Source organism: Canis lupus, chromosome 24, assembly GCF_003254725.2.
Source record: "Canis lupus dingo isolate Sandy chromosome 24, ASM325472v2, whole genome shotgun sequence".
Classification (NCBI taxonomy): domain Eukaryota; kingdom Metazoa; phylum Chordata; class Mammalia; order Carnivora; family Canidae; genus Canis; species Canis lupus.
The window spans coordinates 18,020,785-18,045,174 of NC_064266.1; the positions used below are offsets into that span (position 1 = coordinate 18,020,785).

The 24,390-nt window shown below is 40.3% G+C and overlaps 1 protein-coding gene across 1 annotated transcript in view; it reads left to right on the forward strand.

The window, feature by feature from the left end:
• The window catches only part of DNAAF9 (dynein axonemal assembly factor 9), a 190,207-nt gene that overhangs the window by 16,872 nt on the left and 148,945 nt on the right, over positions 1-24,390 (forward strand). The window contains exon 3 of the mRNA XM_049100735.1: positions 18,209-18,311. The gene's annotated coding sequence lies outside the window, so the exon portion shown is untranslated. The remainder of the gene's footprint in view (positions 1-18,208; positions 18,312-24,390) is intronic.

Here is a 24,390-nt window from a genome sequence, read left to right on the forward strand (position 1 = left end):
GCTGGATCCTCACCTTTGTTAGTTTTTTCCCTGACCCTATCCTGCTTCCCATGCTCCCTTATAGGATTTTCCTGAGAGCATTCCTCCGTTGCTCAGGTTTAAGTCTCAGGCTCTGCGTCCTGGATGCCCAGCTAGGACACAATGATGAATTGGCCCAAAGAAGACATATGGCCCCAGCATAGCTAGAGCCTTTGGGATCATCTCAGAAAGCAGATCTGTCTTTCTCTAAGATTATGAGCTATATATAAGAACAATGTAGTAGATACATGTTCACTCCCTGAAATGTACTTCACTCTACTTCTGATAATATTACATTGGGGATCCCTGGGTAGCTCAGCGGTTTAGTGCCTGCCTTTGGCCTAGGGCGTGATCCTGGAGTCCCTGGATTGAGTCCCACATCAGGCTCCCTGTGTGGAGCCTGCTTGTGTCTCTGCCTCTCACTCTCTGTCTCTCATGAATAAATAAATAAAATCTTAAAAAAAAAAACAAAACACAGTACATTGATTTTGGAGGAAGGAAGAAGGAACTACTTTTTTCTTTTATTCTTAGTTCTTTTACTCTGGGTGAAGATGACTTCTTTTTGAGTCCATAGGTGGGCATATGACTCACTATAGCTAATCACATTCTTCAGTGGCCACAGAGATTGTTTGGGGGGTGTCTTATGACCCAGTCAGAGCCACCGAAATATGAGTGAATAGAAAAATTTTCCCACCCCCACCCTCACCCCCATTTTTAGAGCATCAAGGATGGGGGGAACCTAGGGCTACTAGAGGCCAATCATGAGGAACCTGAGTATAAAACCAACACAGAAGAAGGCAGGATATTGTGGAAAGGCAAAATGAGTTCTGCTTTGACAATGTTGGAGCTCTTGGTTCAAGTTCCACTCAAAGACAATCTCCCTTTAGATGATACTTCTTTGATTTCATAGGCTAATGAGTTCTCTTTTTTGTTTAAACCAGTTTGGGTTGGGTTTTATAACACTTAAAACCAAAGCAGTTATGATGAAATGATGCAAGAAAACATATTGCTGCCATGTGCAGAGCCCCTTGGTGACAATGAAACCTACACACACAAAAAAGAAAGAACTAAGAGAAGGAGAAAGAACACGTAGTTGTGGGCTTACCTAAGCATCAGGATCCTGACATTCCTGAAGCATATTGCTCCTTTGGGTTCCTAGTTATTTGAACACCAACTTCCCTTTTTTGCTTAAAGGAGTAAGAGCTAAGCTTTATCATTTTCAAAGGAAAGAATTCTTTTTTTTTCCAAAGGAAAGAGTTTTGACGGACAATACCTTTTTCTCAATTTTCCTTTGAGTCATTTTTTCTTTATTGAATTACTCACTATTTATATATTAGACATTGATCTTTTGCCCATTGTTTACTGTAAATAATTTATTCCAATCCACCACTTGTCTTTACTTTGTTTATAATATTTCTCATTATCTATAAGATTGTAATTTTATGGGTTCTAGATCAATAAGCTTAACCTTTATCATGTTTGGATTATTAGACATGATTCTTTTGGTTGAGAGTATTAGAAACCCAACTCAATTTAGTTCAAATTAAAAAGTTTATTGGCTAACAAAATTGGGAAATCTAGATGTATTTGGTCCTGAGCCACAACTAGATCATAATTCCAACAATGTCATTTAGGATAACTTCTCTCTTAGTCTAGGAGCTCTCTGGGTTTCTTTCCTATTAAAGTTCTTTTTGGGGGATCCCTGGGTGGCGCAGCGGTTTGGCGCCTGCCTTTGGCCCAGGGCGCGATCCTGGAGACCCGGGATCGAATCCCACATCGGGCTCCCGGTGCATGGAGCCTGCTTCTCCCTCTGCCTATGTCTCTGCCTCTCTCTCTCTCTCTCTGTGACTATCATAAATTAAAAATAAAATAAAATAAAGTTCTTTTTGCCTTGTTGGAAACATGGGCCATATTCTTTTTTTTTTTTTTAAGATTCTATTTATTTATTCATGAGAGACAGAGAGAGAGGTATAGATATAGGCAGAGGAAGAAGCAGGCTCCATGCAGGAAGCCCAATGTGGGACTTGATCCCAGAACCCCAGGATCACGCCCTGAGCTGAAAGCAGACGCTCAACCACTGAGCCACCCAAGTATCCCATGGGGCATATTCTTACACTTGATGGTTCCAAAGGAAGAGAGAAAGACTGTATGATGGTTTAGATATAGGAATCCCGGGAAAGCCTGTTAACCTGTTATGGGAACTCTGGCCAATATGTATTATATATTGATTCCTGTGTCTAATGGCTGGATCAGTCATTTCAAACTGTTCAGAATCTGCTCCACATGGATTGTAAGAGTTTTGTCATGGAAGAATGAAGGAAAGGAAAACTTGATAAGCATACAGTAGCTATCAACTCTGCCTCTTGTGTTTTGCTTATGAAAACCTTTTTCTCCTCAAATTATGGTTATATATATTTATATGTATATGTGTGTGTTTATTCTTTTCTAATTCTATCTATCCTTAACTTTTATTTATTTATTTTTAAAATTTTATTTATTTATTCATGAGAGAGAGAGAGGCAGAGACAAAAGCAGGAGGAGAAGCAGGCTCTATGCAGGTACCCCGATGTGGCACTTGATCCCGGAATCATGCCCTGAGCCAAAGGCAGACACTCAACTGCTGAGCCGCCCAGGCATCCCTCTTTTACTTTTAGAAAATCTGTGGGGCACCTGGCTAGCTCAATCAGTGGAACACATGACTCTTGATCTTAGGGTTGTGGGTTCAAATCCTACATTGGGTGTAGAGATTACTTAAAAATAAAATCTTTTAAAAATTTTTGTATTTTCATTTTAGATCTGTATTCTACTTGGAAGGTATTTTTATTGCTGGCACAAGGTAGGAAATCTAACTTAATCTTTTCCCATATGTAAGACCTATTATTTCAAAATCAAAACCATATGTTGAATAGTGTCCTTTTCCCCACCAATTAGAAATGACACATTCATTTCAAACTAAATTCTACATTTTTGTGAGTCTGTTTCTTGACTAGGCATTGTTCCATTGATCTAGCTTTCTATTTCTGTAATAATACAATGTTGTGGGCAGCCCCGGTGGTGCAGCGGTTTGGCGCTGCCTGCAGCCTGGGGTGTGATCCTGGAGACCCGGGATTGAGTCCCACATCATGCTCCCTGTGTGGAGCCTGCTTCTCCCTCTGCCTGTGTCTCTGCCTCTCTCTCTCTGTGTCTATAACTAAATAAATAAAATCTTTAAAAAAAATTAATAATAATACAATGTTGTTTAAGTAACAGTTAACTTCTTTGGGAAGTTAACTTTTTTGCTTGGTATTAAACTACTTCTAACAGGCATGTTTTGGGATGTTCTCTTTGCTTCTATTCTCCATTGATCTGATTCTGTCAAATTTTTTAAATTTATTCAATAATTTTATTTTTTAAAAGATTTATTTATTTATTTATTTATTTATTCATGATAGACATAGAGAGAGAGGCAGAGACACAGGCAGAGGGAGAAGCAGGCTCCATGCCGGGAGCCCGACGAGGGACTCGATCCCGGGACTCCAGGATCGCGCCCTGGGCCAAAGGCAGGCACTAAACCGCTGAGCCACCCAGGGATCCCTATTCAATAATTTAAAATTTCATTTTAATTTGTTAATTTTTACCAAAGCAACAAATTAAAATGATTTAAAAGGTAAAATAGCATCACAAAGCTCATAATGAAAAGCGTAACTCTCCTTCTTGATCCCGCCTAACCTATGTGCTGAAATTATTTTGCCTGGTCTTTCTTTCTTTCTTTCTTTCTTTCTTTCTTTCTTTCTTTCTTTCTTTCTTTCTTTCTTTCTCTCTTTCTTTCCTGCTCTCCTTATTTTTTTCTTTCTTTCTTTTTTTAGATTTTATTATTTTTTTAAGTAATCTCTACACTCAACATGGGGCTGGAAGTCACAACCCCTAAGATCAAGAGTCGCACGCTCCACTAACTGAGCCAGCCAGGTGTCCCTATCCTTATTTCTTTTTATTGTTTTTATTTTTAAGATTTTTATTTATTTGAGAGAGAGAGAATGAGGTAGGAAGGGACAAGGGAGAAAGAGAGAGAAACCCCAGCACGCTCCACATTCAGCACAGAGCCTGATGCAGGACTCAGTGTCATGACCCTGAGATCATGACCTGAGCTAAAATCAAGAGCCCAGGTGCTCAGCTAACTGCTCTACCCAGATGCCCCTCCATCCTTATTTTTATTTATTTATTTTTTAATTTTTTAAATTTATTTATGATAGTCACACAGAGAGAGAGAGAGAGAGAGAGGCAGATGGGAGAAGCAGGCTCCATGCACCGGGAGCCCGACGTGGGATTCGATCCCGGGTCTCCAGGATCGTGCCCTGGGCCAAAGGCAGGCGCTAAACCACTGCGCCACCCAGGGATCCCAATCCTTATTTTTAATGAGAATGCTTATAATGCTAATTTTTTACTTTTTAATAAATTAACAAGTCAGCAAGAAAGTAAAGCAGAGAAAGGAAAAAAAGAAGAAAAGAGGGATCCCTGGGTGGCGCAGCAGTTTGGTGCCTGCCTTTGGCCCAGGGCGTGATCCTGGAGACCCGGGATCGAATCCCACATCGGGCTCCCAGTGCATGGAGCCTGCTTCTCCCTCTGCCTGTGTCTCTGCCTCTCTCTCTCTCTCTGTGACTATCATAAATAAAAAATAAATAAAAAAAGAAAAGAAAAAAAGAAGAAAAGAAAAGAGAAAAGAAAGGAAAAGGCAAACCATAGGCATACTTATCTATTTTGTCCATTCTGTCAGTTCCCGAAAGATGCTAAAATGGCTCATTATGATTGTGGAAATTTCTACTTTTTCTTCTAGTTCTATTTAGCTTTTCATATTGAGGACCACATTAGGTACCTACAAATTTAGAATAATTATATTTTCCTGGAAAATTGAACATTTCAGCATTAAGGAAAGTCTCTAGAAATACTGTTTGCCTTAAAGTCTATTTTGTCTGATATGAATATATCTACACTAGTTTTCTTTTGGTTAGCATTTACCCATCCTTTTATATTCAGCTTTTCTCCATCTTTCTTTGTGTTTTCATGACCTTTATGAAGAGTACTAGCTAGATATTTTATAGAATTGTCCTTCAGTTTGAGTTTTGCCTGATGTTTGCTATTTGGGGGAAGAATAGCACAGAGGTGAAATGTCTTTCTGATCATGTGATATCAGGGAACACATAATATCAACACAACTTCTTACTGATAATGTTAACCTCAATCATTTGGTCAAGGTGTAATTTGTCATGTTTCTATGTTGTAAAGTTACTGTTTTTTCTGCTTTCCATATTCTGTTATTTGGAAATGAGTCACAAAGTTGAAGGGAACAAGGAAAGGAACTAAACTCTACCTTCTGCAAAAAAGGGAGAATGTCTACTTATATTATTTGAAATTCTTCTATAAAGATTTGTCCCTTCTCCCCCATTTGTTTATTTATTCAACCATCTTATTTATACAAGTATGTACTCATGTATATTTGTTTTATACTTTGGGTTATAATTCAGTACCACATTATGTATTTTGTTTCCCACTTTATATTATTTTATTTTTTAGCTTTGGCCATTGGGAACACCTCCAAGTTGGCTCTGGTATCCCTCTGATATGTCCCATCCTTTATTGTTGTTTTTGTAGTTTTTGAACACTTCCTTAATTTCTAGTACTACAAAATGCTCCGGGCTCATCTTATATTTTCCTTGTCTGAGCTTTAAATTTAGGCATTTCTCCAAAGAGCCCAGAGAGTTATACTGGTGGAGAGTATTAGAAACCAAGATCTGGGCACTGAGGGTACTTGTTTCTCCTGGGATGTCACTGCTCCCAGGATCTCTTAGCAAGAATTAGGAAATATGTATGTATACTGACCTGCATAGGTACACGTTTGTTTCTAAATTTATCTCTATATCTATCTGTGTGTGTGTCTGTGTGTGTATACATATATATATGAGTTCATGTTGATTGTCTATATTGTGCTGAGTTCCTGAGACCTTTCCAACTAGAACCTTGTGACCTTTGATTCTGGGAAATTGGATTATCCCCTTGACAATTTCCTCTCCTGATTTTCTCATCTCATCTATCTCTGTATGTCTTTCTATGTGTCTGTCCTTCTCCTTTCTCTGTCTCTATCTCTGTGTTTCTGCCTTTCTGTTTTTGTCTGTCTCTCTGTTTTTCTGTCTCTGTCCCTATCTTTTTGTCTCTGTCTCTTCTTCTATCTCAGTTTAGCTGGTGTTTCAAGGATGTGCTGGGCAGGTTCTTATTTGCTCATGTACTCATTCCCTGCCTGGCCCTACTGTGCTTACATCCTTTGAGCTATGGGAGGCTGTGACAGAAAACGGAAAGGTGAAAAGAGTGGAGACCAGGGTATTCCTCCCTGTTTCTATCTGTGTTCAGTGGTGTCTCTAGCAAAGGCCGAATCTCCTGCTGGGTTACTCCTACCATGATTTCCCTTTCTGCTGGCAGACTCCAGCTTCTGGAGTAACATCACCTCTAGTAATATCACTTCATACCTTTCTCTTCCAGTCCTGGAGATGATGGTAGCTTCATGCTGCAGCTAATCTCTTGGCATCTCATTTGGCTCTTGTAACTCTTCTGCCACTATTGCGTTGAATTCTCTAAATTAATGTTCTTCTGTTGAACTACCTTGCCTCTGATCGATTTTCTTATCTGAACTTTGATAAAAAGGGCAAAGAGGACTTGGGCTTCCTGACCTATTCTTCTAGTAATCATATTATTTTTCTCCTGTTTAATCTCTCTCTCTCTCTCTCTCTCTCTCGGTACTTTCTATGGAGATTTTTTTCAATGTAATCTTTTAAACTTTCAATTTTTAAAAAAGTTTTTGCTATAACATTTTGACATCTAAAATCTTTTTTATGCTTGTTAAATGTTCCTTTTTATATATAGCATCCTAATCTTGTTTCATGGATATAAGATCTCTAATTTCTCTGGGAATATTAATTATAGTAGATTCTTACAAATTTTTTTTCTGTTCTTTGTCATTTTTTTCTGTTTCCTCAAGTTCCTTTTCTTTCTGTTTGTTCAGGTCTCTGATTTCCATATTAGCAGCTTTCCATATTAGGTGACCTATGGCCCTCTGTTCATATGCACAAGAACTGGAGCTTTGTGTTTGTAGATGTTTATTGATTGTGGCTTCATAGGCTTGGGGGAAACCTAGAGGTTTCATTGGGGGATCCCCCAAAATGCCAATTTTTGAATGTATTTTTCTCCAGACCCATCAATTTCTCTAGCAAAGGCACTTCCTATCTTCTGCCTGCTGGTGGGGAGCATTTGTGTGAGTAGGAAAGAAAGAGTGGTGGTATCTGTCTGGCTCAGAGGAGGGGATGACGCCAGGCTCTCCATTCATAATACAGACTTCACTCCATTCCCCAGTATCCACTCCAACAGCCTCATTCTCTGCTATGTGTCTCATCTCCCTAAAGTGAGAGTTTGGGGTCCAACCTTTCCAAATGGCAAATTTTAGTTTTCTGTCCTAGTAGAGAAGGACCAAGATTTTCAACTGTGTCTTCCTGTTCCAGCTTGAACCTTCACTCATGACATCAGAGCTATGTGGTATTTCCAGTCTCTGAGCATTTCTGGGGGTACTGAAGCACAAATTGGTTTTCCTCTTGTTGGCTCACTCCCATTTACCTGGCACAACTGAGAAAACTAAAAGAAATGTTAAAGCAAACTTCTGAAATCAAGAGATTATGAACATATATCGAATCTTATTTAAATCCTTAAGGAAGGAACCAGCACGTTAAAAAAAAAAAAAGAAAAGTGGTTTGCCAATGCTTGAAAAACAGAAGTGTGTGAGTGTTTGTGCACAAACATAGAGTTAATGAAAGGAATGCCAAAGATAATTTGTTAGGTAAGATTCAAGTCTGGCTAACTTTCTACAGGGCAATAAAGTTCGGTATTTAGCTACACAGCAGTCTATAACACCACAGAATCGATTGGTTTCTAAAGTTAAACTATAACTATATAGGACCAAAAAACTGGCCCTTCCTTCAATAGCTGCAGATCCATTAGATACATTGTGGTAATGAATTACATTCCCCATACACAAGGTTCTACTTCCATTAAACAGGGTTTGTGGAGGTGTTTTTCAAGGTACGAGAAAGCAGTCAACTATAACTTTACCTCTTTTCCAAGTGTAGACTCATTTTCTCTTTCTCCCCTATGTCAGGTGAGAACATCTAATATATTATTGACATTTGTTAGCCTGGGCTTGCCTGCCTCAATACCTGTTCTTTTTATCTTTGTGGAGTCTGTGCTATTTTCTTTTCTTTTTAATTTACTGTTATTTTAGTGAGGTTTGGAAAGGAAGCAGGCAAAAACACCTCAGCACAATTCCTCTTTTTTTAGACTACACATTTCTTTCTGCTCTCTGTTTTCCAAGACTTTTTTGGAAGCACCTGGCCTACTACTATAGACTTATTATTACTTTCCCTCTTTCATACCTTTTCTGGATTTTGTTTGGCCTCTTCAGTAGGAATGACAGTGTGTATTCATATATTCTGTTTGCCAGCTTGTTTTCAGCATTTTCCTGATCATATCAGCTGTTTGGTCTCAAATATCAAACAACTCCCTACCGTTGTGGATGGAAGCAACTGGTTCCCATTATTCAGAAAAACAGTCCTGTATCATTGCAAGAATTAGTAGGTATCTTGTCTCCCAACCTCTTCACCCACTTCTTACTTGTTCCTTTCCACCTGTGGAAGGTAGACATTTGTTTGATGGTATTCTGGCCCTTTTTTTTTTTTTTTTTTGTCTCAGAAGAATAACCTTTTTACATTTTAACTGTATTGCCTTATGGGTGTGGGACCACTATTCACATAAATTGCTCACAGAGTCCTTTGGAAGCGCCTCCCCTCGGCTTTTCAAACTTGAATGGGCATAAGTAGCACTAGAGGGAGCCAGTTACAAATGTCAAATCCCAGACTCCACCCCCCAGAAAATACACCTTGTATTCTACCTTATATGTCAAACGTGGGGCAGCACCAGCCTCAAATGAGTAATGCACCAGATGGATTACAATTTGTTGAACGAAAATAAATATATTCATGTATATTAACACAAAACATTTTAGAGAGCACAGAAAAGAAAGTTCTTCATAGAAGAATGCCAACTAACCAATGTAGAAGGAATGACAGAAATGGAAAAGTCATTTTAGAAACATTCTAGTAATATGTAGCTCAGACAGGAATCATCAAGTAAAGATAAACCCATTACAATGAAAGGGGTTGAGAAAAAGGATAATCAAAAGATCTCAAAGTATCACCCAAAGAATATTTACTAATAGCAAAGAGGAAAAGGTACCTTTACCATCTGGTACCAGGTCACTATCTTGACCAGTGGGTTACACTTAGCAACATTGCTAATGTGACATACTGGCAGTTGATGATGGAGATGGACACAGGTCACTTAATATTTCAACCAAAAACATGAACCCAGATTTACTTTTTTAAAGATTTTATTTATTTTATTTTAGAGAGAGAGTCCACAAGTGGGGAGAGGAGCAGATGGGGAGGGAAAGGTCAGAGAGGGAGGAAGAGGGACAAGGAGACTCTGCACTGAGCACGGAACCCAACTCGGAGCTCAGTCCCGGGACCCTGAGATGATAACCTGAGCTAAAACCAAGAGTTAAGTGCTTAACTGACTAAGCCACCCAGGCACCTCAAGTCTAGATTTATTTTTAAGAAAATCAAGTAAAATCAGGGCCCTCTGCATTATAATGTCATAGCGATTTTATTTTTTTTAAGATTTTATTTATTTATTCATAGAGATACAGAGAGAGAGAGAGAGGCAGAGACATAGGCAGAGGGAGAAGCAGGCTCCATGCAGAGAGCCCGACGCGGGACTCGATCCAGGGTCTCCAGATCACACCCCGGGCTGCAGGCGGCACTAAACCACTGCGCCACCGGGGCTGCCCCTCATGGCGATTTTAAACACAATGGCTTATTTAATGGACACAATCAATACTTGGAAATTTTCAGTTCCATTCTACTACAGCCTCCTTTATTTTCTGAAAGTGACCAGGGAAGATTCATGCAGTCCCTTCAGGATCCTTCATTCTCCCTCTGGAAATGTTACCATCCAGGACTCTGTCATATGAAAAGAATGAGCATGATCTCTGCCCCATTTCTTATGTCTTTGTTAAGTGTATCCAATGTCAAGGTCACTCTGTGCTAATGCTGCTGAAATATACCTTGAGGGCACTTTCTTTATGATGGTCCTAAAGGGACCAGTTTAGACTTTTAGCATCTCACCAAGATTTCCTGATATTTAACCATCCTTTTATTTCATAAACTTGCCTGTAGTGTGTAATTCTTTGACTTATAGCTGACTTTTTAAAAAAAGATTTTATTTATTTATTTATGAGAGGCAGAGAGAGAGAGAGAGGCAGAGACACAGGCAGAGGGAGAAGCAGGCTCCATGCAGGGAGCCCGATGTGGGACTCAATCCCAGGACTCGATTCCGGGACTCCAGGATCACACCCTGGGCTGAACAAAGGCAGGCGCTAAACCACTGAGCCACTCAGGAATCCCCTATAGCTGACTTTTAAAACAAGTTTGTTGTGATGAAATATACATAACATAAAATTTACCAATTTTAAGTGTGTAGCTCGGTGGCCTTAAGTAAACTCACATTGTCGTGCAACCATCACAATATGCATCTCCACAATGGTTTTTATCTTCCCCAAATAAAACTGTGTACCTATTAAACAGTATCTCACCATTTCCCCCTCTGACCCTAGCAACCATCATTTTATTTTATGTCTCTATGACTACTTGGAATCCCTCAGCTAAGTAGAATCATATGGTATGTTTTTTTGGGTGTGTGTGGCCGGCTTATTTCACTTGGCATAATTTCCTCAACATTCATCTATGTTTCAGCAGATGTCAGAATTTCTTTACTTTTTGAGGCTGAATAGTACTCCCTTGTATTTATAAGGATATTTATGTTCAGCCCAAAGTGTCTCTATCATAGGTTGAAATTAGATTCTGAGATGGAGCTTGGGATGCAAGATATTTATTATGGGAAAGAAGGAGGCAGAAGCCAGACTGAGAGAAGGAAGAAGTCCAAATGTGGTGCAGGCCCAGTAAAACCTCCGCCAGTCCAGCAGGGAATTTCTGAATGAGCACTGCCCAGTAGTGTGTGCTGGTTTATGACCCTGGGAGCTTCCTGAGTGTAATCTGAAACTGGGTCCCAAATGCAAAGAGCAGGGAAAGACCAAAGAAAGAAGCAGAGCACTTCAAGTTGGTAGGTGGCAGTTTTAATAAGCAAAAGGGAAATTACATATAAGGTTTATCTTGAGCAGCAGCAAGACAAGTAGACCCCCACACCTGCCCACCAAATCTTCAAAGTTTATACAGAGGTCTTAACTGGGTTCAGGCACATATACCATGCACATATTCTCAACACCACATCACTATCTCAAGGCTATGTCCTTGGAGCAAACTCTGGAAGTAAGAAGGGCAAGCGGAACCCATATTCCAAGGAGAGGGGAGGGAGGGAGGAGCCTTCAATTGCCCAGGTCCAGCTCACAGGTCAACTGGTGGTCATGTCTTTTCGATGACCTTTCTCAGCAGAGTGTCCCACGTTGAGCCAAAAAAGCCAGGCCTGTACACCCTCCATCTGATCCAGTCTCTAGGTAGGCTGCTTCAGGAAGGGCATGACCTTGGAAGAGTCAACTATGGCTGAGGTAGACACCCTGAAGGAGCTGACAGCTAGCTGCTGACCATGCTGTCTGCAGCTGGGCAGCAAGTCTTCCTTATTGGAGCAGTAAATCTCCATGTCTGCCACAATTCACCCATCTTACTGGGGTGGTGAGGATTTGATTTATTGCAGAAAATAAGTAAAGAGGATTTTTTTTTTCAGCTTTGGGCATTTACAATAGATTATAGCATAATAGATTATGCTGCAGATTGATAAGCTTCAAAGCAGGGCATCGTCAAAAGGGAAATAATTTTCTAAATTCCTATAGCTCTCATTTGATATACCAAGAGCTACTAGATTGGAGCATTACTTCCATTGTGTGCTTTCAAAACCTAGGCCTTGGGATCCCTGGGTGGCGCAGCGGTTTAGCGCCTGCCTTTGGCCCAGGGCGTGATCCTGGAGACCCGGGATCGAATCCCACGTAGGGCTCCCGGTGCATGGAGCCTTCTTCTCCCTCTGCCTATGTCTCTGCCTCTCTCTCTCTCTCACTGTGTGCCTATCATAAATAAATAAAATTAAAAAAAAAAAAAAAAAAAAAAAACAAAACCTAGGCCTTGGAATGTCCACCGGAAAAAGGACAGACTCTTCAATAAATGGTGTTGGGAAAATTGGACAGCCACATACAGAATGAAACTGGACCATTCTCTTACACCATACAGAAAGATAAAATGGTTGAAAGATATAAATGTGAGACGAGAATACCTCAAAATCCTAGAGGAGAACACAGGCAACAACCTTTTTGAACTTGGCCATGGCAACTTCTTGCAAGATACATCTATGAAGGCAAGGAAAACAAAAACAAAAATGAACTATTGGGATTTAATCAAGATAAAAAGCTTCTGCACAGCAAAAGAAACAGTCAACAAAACTAAAAGACAACATACAGAATGGGAGAAGATATTTCCAAATGACATACAGATAAAGGGTTAGTATCCAAGATCTCTAAAGAACTTATCCAAGTCAACACCCAAGAAATAAATAATCCAATCATGAAATGGGCAGAAGACATGAACAGAAATTTCTCCAAAGAAGACATACACATGGCCAACAAGCACATGAGAAAATGCTCCACATCAGGGAAATACAAATCAAAACCACAACAAGATACCACCTCACACCAGTAAGAATGGTGAAAATTAGCAAAACAGGAAACAACAAATGTTGGCGAGGATGTGGAGAAAGGGGAACCCTCTTGCACTGTTGGTGGAAATGCAAACTGGTACAGCCACTCTGGAAAACAGTGTGGAAGTTCCTCAAGAAGTTAAAAATAGAGCTACCCTATGACTCGGCAATTGCACTACTGGGTATTTACCCCAAAGATACCAATGTAGTGAAACGCTGGGACATCTGCACCCCAATGTTCATAGCAGCAATGTCCACAATAGCCAAACTGTGGAAGGAGCCACAGTGTCCTTCGACAGATGAATGGATACAGAAGATGTGGGATATATATATATAGGTATATTATTCAGCCATCAGAGAAAATGAAAACCCACCATTTGCTTTGATGTGGATGGAACTGGAGGGTATTATGCTGAGTGAAATAAGTCAGTCGGAGAAGGACAATCATCATATGGTTTCAGTCATATGTAGAATATAAGAAATAGTGAAAGGGATTATAAGGGAAAGGAGGGGAGGTGAGTGGGAAAAATTAGAGAGGGAGACAAACCATGAGAGACTCCTAACTCTGGGAAACAAACAAAGGATTGCAGAAGGGGAGGTGGGTGGGGGGAAGGAGTAACTGGGTGATGGGCATTGAGGAGGGCACTTGATGGGATGAGCACTGGGTGTTACACTGTATGTTGGCAAATTGAATTTAAAAAATGTAAAAAAAATACCATATGAGTCCCCTCATATGTAGAATTTTAGAAACAATACAAACTAATATGGTGGGAAAAAGGGAGGCAAACCAAGAAACAGATTCTTAACTATAGAGAACAAAGTGATAGTTACCAGAGGGAAGGTAGGTGGGGAGATGGGTTAGAGAGGGGATGGGTATTAGGGAGTGCACTTGTGCACTGAGTGTTGTGTGCATGTGTTGAATTACTAAATTCTAAACCTGAAGCTAAGGATGCCTGGGTGGCACAGAGGTTAAGCATCTGCCTTCAGCCTGGAGCATGATTCTGGAGTCCCAGGATCGAGTCCCACGTCAAATTCCCTTTATGGAGCCTGCTTCTCTATATGCCTATGTCTCTGCCTCTGTGTGTGTGTGTCTCTCATGAATAAATCTTTAGGAAAAAAAAATAAACCTGAAGTTAATATTACACTAAATGTTAACTAACTGAAACTTAAATAAAAACTTGAGAGAAATAAAATAAAATAAAAATCCCTTTACTCATTAAAAACAAACAAAAAACAAAACCTAGGCCTTGGCCTGAAGGTATTATGGAGAGGAAGGGGAGAGAGAGGACGTGGAATGCATGGGCCCTAGTCTCTCCATTCTAGGCTTTAGCCTGGAGAAAAAGACAGTTTGAGAATTCAGCTAGGCCCCAGGGGCAGGAGGAATCACTCCATCCCACATTGGGGTTCTAGGAGAAAGCCATGTAGAAAAGTGATTCTTGAACCTGGTCAAGGGCAGTGTGTAAAGGGGCCAAGAAGGGATACGGCTTTTACTGGGCTCTTGTGATTCCCATGATCCCTGGTGAAGCAAATGCTAGCTAAGAGCCCGGGGGTCTGTCATGGAGCAGCAAGCAGGGGCTTCTGGGTAGACTGATCACTAAGGAGGGGGCAGAGGAGGCAGGACAGGGACTCAGAAGTGTCCAAAAGGCAAGCAAAAGCCAATGAGATGCTAAGTCATCAGACCCAGCTCAAACTGAGAAAGAAAATGGGTTTTATCAGCTATGGATGCCAGCAGGTAGAAGATAAGTCCACTTCCCCTTGGTCACCCAGATGTCTTCTTTGAGAACAGGATGGATGAGAAAACTTAAGAATCTGAACTTTAATTCCTAAAAAGATTCTTTTAGTCATGCTTCTACTCTATAACAAACTATCTCAAAACCCAATGACTTTGAACAAGCTTAGATTCATAGGTTTGAGGTTCCATTGCAGCTCTGTTGCTTCAATTAGAATCAACTGGAGTTGGCTCCAGGCCATGGGTACAATTCAAGTAGGTTCCACAAGTCTCCTCATTATGGGACTAGCAGTTACTAGGATATGCTCTTCTCGTGACAGAAGACAGGATTGCAAAAGGCCAAGCCGTACTATACTCACATTTAAATCCTCTTCTCAGAGCACCTGGGTGGCCCAGTCTGTTAAGTGTCTGACCCTTGTGGTTTCTGCCCAGGTCCTGATCTCAGGGTTGTGAGATCAAGCCCCATGTCAGGCTCCTTGCTTGGCTTGGAGTCTGCTTAGGATTCTCACTCCCTCTCCCTCTGCCCCTCTCACTCGTGCTCATTTTCTCTCTAAAGTAAATAAATCTTTAAAAATAAAGCCTCTATTCTCATGGGGTGGCTGGGTGGCTCAGTCAGTTAAGGTCCAACTCTTGGTTTTGGCTCAGGTCATGATCTCAGAATCATGATATGGAGCCCCCAGTGCAGAGTTCTCTCCCTCTCCCTCCCCATATGCCCCTTCCCATGCTCTCACTCTCTCTCTCTCAAATAAATAAAATCTTTAAAGCCTCTTTTCTCATACCATATCTACTAACATTCCATTGGCCAAAGTAAGTCTCAGCCAAGTCCAAAGTCCATGGCAAAGGAATGAATAATGTATGCCAGGGAGGGAATAAATAATTGGGAATAATAATCCATTCTATTACAGGAACTAGGCATTACCTAAAAGAACTATCCAGATAATTATATTAGACTGTTTTTTTCTTGCTATCCAGTAGATGAGACTTGTCTTGGGTCAAGTTCCCCAAAAAACAGAACTTGAAGTGGGCTTTTTTTTTTTTTTTTTCACCCAACATCACCAAATAATTTATTTGGAACCAGAATTAAAAGAACATTTGACAGTTCTCTGAACATTTGACAGTTATGAAACATGTTTATTCTGATCCAGTTGTACAACTAATCCAGGACAAATTGCCAAATAAATTTTACATTATTTCTTCATGACGGGTTTGTCCAAGATTTGGGATCTTCAAATTTGAAGTCAGGGAACGTATTCATGTCTGCTTTACCATACATTTGCTTAAGCTTAAAAAGCTCCTTCTCCAGGTCTTGCTGATACTCTGGGCCAGTATCAACAGGTCCTCCAGATGTCTGGCGTTTAGTTCTATATTCTCTAATCTTGTCCACGAAGAGTTTCTGTACAGGATCAAGTTCCTTGGTAAATGCCACTGCTGTAACACCAATGTTTTTCCTCAAATGGACTGAGACTGCAGATCGAATGAGAGAGGAGAACCTGAAGAGCCTCTGAAGAATCATGGTGATTCTGTTACTTGCACTCAGCGTGGAGCCGCCGGAGTCGAAGTGGGCATTTTTGTACCTAATTTACTGAGAAAGTACTCTCAGAAGAACCATGTCAGGAGAAAAGACAAGGATAAACGGGGAAGGGGGAAGATCAGGAATGAAGAATGTATCAAGGAAAGTACTCTCAGAAGAAACATGTCAGGAGAAAAGACAAGGATAAACAGGGGGAAGGAGGAAGATCAGGAATGAAGAATGTATCAGGGAGAGACTGATGAGTGGAATGTCAACTGGAGACTGGCTTCAGCCTAATTCCACAGGAGAGCTCTGGAGTGAGAATCATACCATCAAGTTATCCCCTTTGAGGCCAGAGCTAGGCTTTTTTTACCCCTATGTCAGTACATCATAGGTTGTCTCCCTCTTCCTGGGGCGAGTTTAACCTCCCAGGCATTTCTTTGTGAGGTGGCAGCTATAGACCAACGGCAATTCTCTGAAGAAGTGTGCAGCTATGATCCCAGGTCAAAATTCAGCAACTAGGAGTTGTGTGTGCTAGCTAGGTTAAGGGGATCTGGCAGGGGCACAACATCATCTCTAATACATGGCCTGTGAAAGGCCATATCAAAATAAAATCACTTTGTTTTCTTTCTATGTTTCATAGCAAATACTGCTGTTTCTTTCCATTCTCCCCATTCCTTTACCAAAAAGAAAAATGAACAAGATAATCTTGCTGATCCAGATTAAAAATTCAATTTCTCATACTCCTTTCTAACTAGGCATGGCCATATAACTAGGTTCTGGACATCACATGAAAGCAAACTGTCATATGGAAGCTTCCTGAGGAGAGAGCTGGTGTCACCCTTTGCTCCTTTTTGTCCTTCCCTCCACTCTGCTGGATTGGATGCATATTTGAAGTTTGGGCTTTTTGTTTTGTTTTTTTTTTTTTTTTTGAGAGACAGTGAATGAGCGTGAGAGAGAGAGAACATGAGCAGGCAAGAAGGGTAGACAGAGAAGCAGACTCCCCGCTGAGCAGGGAACCTGATGCAGGGCTCAATCCCAGCTCTCTGGGATCCTGACCTGAGCCAAAGGCAGCTGCTTAACTAACTTGAGCCACTCAGGCGCCCTTGAATGCACATTTGATGGCTGGTACCGACACAGCCATTAGACACCATAAGGTGACCTGAGAAATGAATGCCGCAGAACCGCAACTTAGAAGGGGCCCTGGTTCCTCAGACTGCCATGACCTACAGCTACCACACCTTCAATATAGGAAGATACAATCTTCTACCCAGGTTAAACTACTGTTTTAGTACTTCTAACTTTTACAGGGTAACTTTTACAGGTTAAAACTTATTCACAGCATATTGTAACCCTAGTCTAACATTCAAGCCAAATTGAAAATGGATCTGAGAACCTGCTACATATATTTTGCCAAAGCACCCTCCAGAAAGATTGTGCCCATTTACACTCCATTCAGCAGGCATCAGAAAATTCAATTCTCCATACTGGTTTTTATTTTTTTTTTTTAGGATAAGTTAATTTTATAAGCAAAATCCATCTTCTTGTTTTAATTTTCCTTTCCTGGTTTCTGGTCAGGTTGAATATGTTTTCATCTTTTGTTTTTGGTGGGTATTTTTAGCTATTTGTATTTCTTCCTTTGTAAACCGCCTGTTTGTATCATTTGTCCGTTTTCTTTAGGGAGTTTATATTTTCATACTGAAGTGTTTGGTAAAAACAAAGATTTATATAATAAATACCTGGGTACCAATCACCTAAATGGACAAATATATATATTTTTCATATTTAAATCAAATTTTCTTTTAAAGAAATACAACATTGTAGATGAAGATGTATCCACCAAGTTTACCTTCCCTAGTCTCAGAAATAGCAACTATCAGGATCCCTGGGTGGTGCAGCGGTTTGGCACCTGCCTTTGGCCCAGGTGCGATCCTGGAGACCCGGGATCGAATCCCACGTCGGGCTCCCAATGCATGGAGCCTGCTTCTTCCTCTGCCTATGTCTCTGCCTCTCTCTCTCTCTCTCTCTGTGACTATCATAAATAAATAAAAATTAAAAAAAAGAAAAAAAGAAATAGCAACTATCATGCTTTTTTGTTTAATACTAGGACTTATTTGTTATTGTAGGCTCTACACCAAGAGTCATATGCTCTCCAGAATGAGCCAGCCAGGCACCCCACAACTATCATGATTTTATACTTTTGCTGCAATATACATAGTATCAATTCAGGTATGTTTATTTTAATTTACATCAATGGTATTGTGATCATTAATTTTATGTGTCAACTAGACTGGGTCACAGGCTGCCCAGATACTTGGTTAAATCATACTTCTAGATGTGTCTGTGAGAGTGTTTCTGGATGAGATTAACATTTTAATCAGTAGACTGAGTAAAGATTGCCCTCCCAATGTAGGTGGGCATAAGCCAATCCATTGTGAGCCTGAATAAAACAAAAGATGAAGAATTTCTTCTACCTGACTGAATGAGTTAGGACATCAGTCTTCTGCTCTGAGACTGGAATTTTCATGCCATCAGGATTCCTGGTTCTCAAGCCTCAGACTCAAACTGAAACTACACTACTAGGTTTCCTGTCTCTAGTTTAGACAGGTGGCCCATGAGACTTCTTAGCCTCTACAATTGCATGAACAAATTCCTCATAATAATTCATTTATGTGTGTGTATAGATAGATAAAGTTCTATATCTAAGATATAGATATAGATATAGATATAGTTTTTTGGAATTTACAGATATAGTTCTATATCTATTTATATATATAGTTCCCTTGTGGTAGAGACACAGGCAGAGGGAGAAGCAGGCTCAATGCGGGGAGCCCGATGTGGGATTCGATCCCATGACTCCAGGATCACACCCCAGGCTGAAAGCAGACAGTTAACCGCTGAGCCACCCAGGCATCCCTGTATTTCTGAGACTTATTCATATTCATTTAAGTATATAACAGTGAATGAATATTCCACATTTGATTTATATATATTTCACATTTGGTCTCCTGTTGCTGGATATTAAATCCCTTGTTCCACATTTTACTATTACAAACAGTGTGCCATAAACATCTTTGGATTTACTTCATGTGTTCCCCTGTGAAAGAGTTTCTTAAGGGGTGCCTGGCTGGCTCAGTGGGAAGAGTGTGTGGTTCTTGATCTGGGGGTTGTGGTTCAAGCCCCACATTGAGTATAGAGATTACTAAAAAAAAAAAAAAAAATGAACCTAAAAAAAAAGTTTATTTGGACGTGAAATTGCTGGCTTATCGGGATGTACAAGCATCTTCTACTTTACTAGATATTATTAAATTACTGTCCAAGGTGGGTATATCAGTTTAGACACCCACCAAAAGTATATGAGAGTTTTCATTTTTCCATATCCTGGCAACACTAAATAATGTCAAGCTTTTAAATATTGTTTCCCCCAAAAAATACTGTTTTCCAAATTAATGGGTGTAATGTTATCTCATTATTTTAATTTTCTTATTTTCTTTTTCTTTTTTTTTTAAATTTATTTATTTACGATAGTCACACTCAGAGAGAGAGAGAGAGAGAGAGAGAGAGGCAGAGACACAGGCAGAGGGAGAAGCAGGGTCCATGCACCGGGAGCCTGACGTGGGATTCAATCCCGGGTCTCCAGGATCGCGCCCTGGGCCAAAGGCAGGCGCCAAACCACTGCGCCACCCAGGGATCCCTTCTTATTTTCTTTTTTTTTTTTTTTTTTTTTTTTTAAAGATGAAGAACTTTTTTTTTTTTTTTTTCTTTTTAAATTTATTTATTCATGATAGTCACACGGAGAGAAAGAGAGAGGCAGAGACACAGGCAGAGGGAGAAGCAGGCTCCAAGCACCGGGAGCCCGATGTGGGATTCGATCCCAGGTCTCCAGGATCGCGCCCTGGGCCAAAGGCAGGCGCCAAACCGCTGCGCCACCCAGGGATCCCCCTTCTTATTTTCTTATTTATTTTATTTTACTCATTCCTAATGATGCTGAGCCTACTTATGTATGTTTATTGAGTTTCTGCATCTTTGAATTGCCAGTTCTTTGTGCATCTTTATATTTGGGTGGCTTGTCATTTTTATTTATTTTATTTTATTTTTTTAAATATTTTATTTATTTATTCATGAGAGACACACAGAGAGAAAGGCACAGACACAGGCAGAGGGGTAAGCAGGCTCCATGCAGGGAGCCTGACGTGAGACTCGATCCCGGGTCTCCAGGATCACACCCTGGGCTGAAGGCGGTGCTAAGCCACCCAGGCTGCCCATTTTTATTGCTTTTTAGATTAGATATAATTTGTCAGTAGTATTAATTGCAAATACTTTCTCCCAGTGTGTGTCTTGCCTTTAAAAAAAAGTTTTATTCAGAAATAATTCACATACCATAGAATTCATCCATTTAAAGTGTACAATTCATTGGGTTTTAGTTATAATCACAGAGTTGTGCAACCATCACCACAGTCTAATTTTAGAGTATGTTCATCATCCCTAAAAGAAATCCTGTACTTATTAGCAGTGACTGTTCATTCTCGCTCTCCTCCTAGCCCCTAGCAACTATTAATTTACCTTCTGTCTTTATAGATTTGCTTACTTCGAGCCTTTCATAAAAATGGAATCATACAGGGGCGCCTGGGTGGCTTAGTCAGCTAAACATCTGACTCTTGATTTCAGCTCAGGTCATGATCTCAAGGTCCTAGGATCCAGCCCCATGTGGGGCTCCCCACTCAGTGGGAAGTTTGCTTCTTTCTCTGCCCCTCCTCTCGCTTATGCTCTCTCTCTCTCTCTCTCAAATAAATAAATCTTTTGGGAAAAAAAATGCAGTCATACAATGTGCAGTGTTTTGCAACTGGCATCATTCACTTAGCAAAACGCTTTCAAGTTACATCCATGTTATAGTATAGATGGATAATTTGGTTGACTATACCATGTGTTGTACATGTGTCTTAAATTTTGATTTAATCAGATATGTCTGCCTTTTCTTTAGATTTCTGACTTTTGTCTTGTTAAGAAATCCTTCCCTTTCCCTGAGTTATAAAGATATTTTCTAATAATTTTAAGTTTCAGTTTTTCATATTTAAATTATCTGCAGTTTACTTTGTATATTACACAGATTTAATCTGTGTATCACATAGAGATTTAATTCTTTTCACATAGGTAGTCAGTTGTTCAGTACTGCTTATTGAATAGTCTACCAATTCCCCCATGCTTTGTAATGCCTCATTTATTATACAGTGAGGTCTCATATATGTTTAGATCTGTTTGCCCCTCCCAATGCCATTATGACAGCTTTAGGGTAAATCTTTTTTTTTTTTTTTTTTTTTGCTTTAGAGTAAATCTTAACTACAAACAGCTTTATAACAAATCCAACTACTTGGATTTGTTAGGGAAAGTTCCCTCTCCTTGTTCTTCTTTTCCATAACCAACTTTGCTATTAATGACCATAGGGATCAGTTACATTCCATTAAAAATATCCTGTTAGGATTTTGTTGGAAATTGCATTTAACTTCTAGAGTAATTTGGGAAAAGTCACCATTTTAACGAGTATTTGAATAAACATTCAATATATTACCTCTTTATCTATTTCATTTTGTAGTCCTCCTTTTCCCTTTGCTCAGAAGTAAATCCTGAGATAAAAATTTGAGTGCAAGTACCTATTTTGAGTGTGGGGGGGGCGGGGGGGGAGGTAATCCCAGGAAAACCCAGCTGGAGGGTTGGGAAGATTCAGGGCAAGCAAAGCAGCCAATGAAGTGCACATTCTCAAGCAAGTTATCACTGTGGGCAACTGATACTTAATGCAACTGGGGAACCGTGAGAAACACTGTAGAGTGTGTGCCTCCGAATCATTCTATCTAAGGAGTGAGAAGTCAGGGTATTCATCTATCAACTCCTGTCAGTCATGATTTGAGGGTCTCTAGCCCACATGGAAGGGTAAGTACCAAGGAACACCAACAGTGTCTGCTAAACCACCAGAGGGTCTTTTGAAAACACAGAAAACAGCATATCTTTATCCTACCTAAAGTCTTTTACTGTAGAGAAATCCAAAATTGCTGGCATGGAGTATAGGTTTCTCCATATTTCTCCTTTCCTGCTTCACCCCACCACCTCTTTTTCCTGGAAGTTTATCTCTAGCCACAGTGAGCCACTGTCCATCTGTCCCCTCAGAAGTTGACATTTCCGTCAAACTCTCACTTCCTTGCATTTGTTGTTTTCTCTGCCTCTAATGCCCATCCCTTATTCTCTTCCTAGAAACCCTTTCTAGAAAACAGTAATTAGGAAATAGGCCTTGTGGAAAGATAGAGCTAGAATCAAAATGCAGTTCTTTTTTTTTTTTTAAGATTTTATTTATTTAATTCATGAGAGACACACAGAGAGGCAGAGATATAGGCAGAGGAAGCAGCAGGCTCCATGCAGGAAGTCCGATGTGGGACTCAATCCTGGGACTCCAGGATCACTCCCTGAGCCAAAGGCATAGGCTCAACTGCTGAGCCACCCAGCCACCGCTCAAAACTCAGTTCTCCTGTAGTCAGCATTTGTTTTCCTTAGTGAACACTCTCAGATGACAGGATATGGAGAAGTTGGGCAGGACTGAGGGTTTGTGAGAGAAGATGATGGAACACTGGGGAAAAATAAAAGAGGTTTGGGGCACTTGGGTGGCTCATTGGTTGAGCTGGTTTTGGCTCAGGTCATCAGGGTTCATGAGATCCAGCCCTGCATCAGCGCTATGCTCAGTGCAAAGTCAGCTTGAAGATTCTCCCTCCCCCCCTCTGGCCCTCTCCCACCTCTGCCCCATGCTTGTTCTCTCTCTAAAATCAATAAATAAAATCTTAAAAAAATAAAAAGTTCAAGGAGGGCTAAGGAGATTTGCTATCTGAGCTGTGATATTTTTCTTCATTGTTTCTCCATGGAAATGTAAATTATTTGTCAAGGGAAAAACCTGCTCTGATACTTACTTGGCAAGTCACTTAACCTTTCTGAAACTCAGTTTCCTTGTTTGCTAGGAAATATCCCTAATTCTTACCTTTTAGAACTAGAGTGAGATATGTTAGTTACCTGTTGTTGCGTTACAAATTCCCCCAACTGCAGTGACTTGTAACAACAACAAAAACAAAACATTTATTACCTGAAGTAATTTTTGTGGGTCAGGAATCCAGGAGCAGCTTAGTAGATTGTTTCTACCACTGGGTCTCTGAGGCTGCAGTCAGGATGTCAATGGAGGCTGTAGTCAGTCGTATGTTTCACATACTGAAAGATGTGGTTCCAAGATAACAGTCACATGACTGGCAAGTTGGTACTGGGTTGACAGGAGGTCTCAGTTTCTCACCATACAGGTCTCTTAATAGAGCTTTTTTTTTTTTTTAATAATGTATTTATTTGAGATAGAGTGTGCACTGGGGGAAGGGACAGAGGGAAAGAAAGAAGGAGGCTCCATGATCCCTCAGGTCAGGATTCTGTCCTGAGCTGAAGGCAGATGCTTAACCAGCTGAGCCTCCTAAGCACCCCTTAAAAGAGCTTCTTGAGCGTCCTCACAGAATAACAGCTGCCTCTCTCTAGAATAGGGGTATATACCCTTTACGACCAAGCTTTGGAAGTCACACAGTGTGACTTCTGCCATACTCTATTGGTCATAGGCCAGAAATGATTCAGTGTGGGAGAAGACTATACAAAGGTTGAATACAGGAGCTGAGGATCTTTGGAGGCCATCTTGGAGGTTGGCTACCACAAAGGTTTTTATGAAAGGTGCTTAGAACACTATGTTATTCAAATAATAGCTCTGAAAAAAAAAATAATAGCTCTGTATTATCACTCATCCTTTGGACTCCTGCACAAATGTCACTTCTTCTGAGAAGCTTTCCAGACCACCATAGGCAGTTATGAAATCACCTTACTAAAAAACCTTCAAAATTTAATCTGTTCAAACATTTATTACTTTGCTTCTTCAGCATTGTGATTTGAGGCATTGAGGGAAAGGGGAATCATATCCAAACAAGGTCTCTTAGCTGGTCCAGGCCTTCCCACCTCACCCTGTTCCCGTACTCCCAGACACCATAGCCAGCCACATTCACCAATTAAATAAGTGAAAAAAGATTAAACTTCATTAAAACATTCTGCTCCACAAAAGACACCCTTAAGAAAGTGAAAATGCAATTCCCAACTGGGAGAAACTGTTCCCAATGCATCCTAACCACGTGACCACCACGGAGCATCTTTCCTGATGCTGGCAAGTTGGTACATCCAAGAAATGATACATATCCAAAATACATACAGAATTCCTTTACCTCAGCAACAAACAACCCAGTTTTTAAAAGTGGGC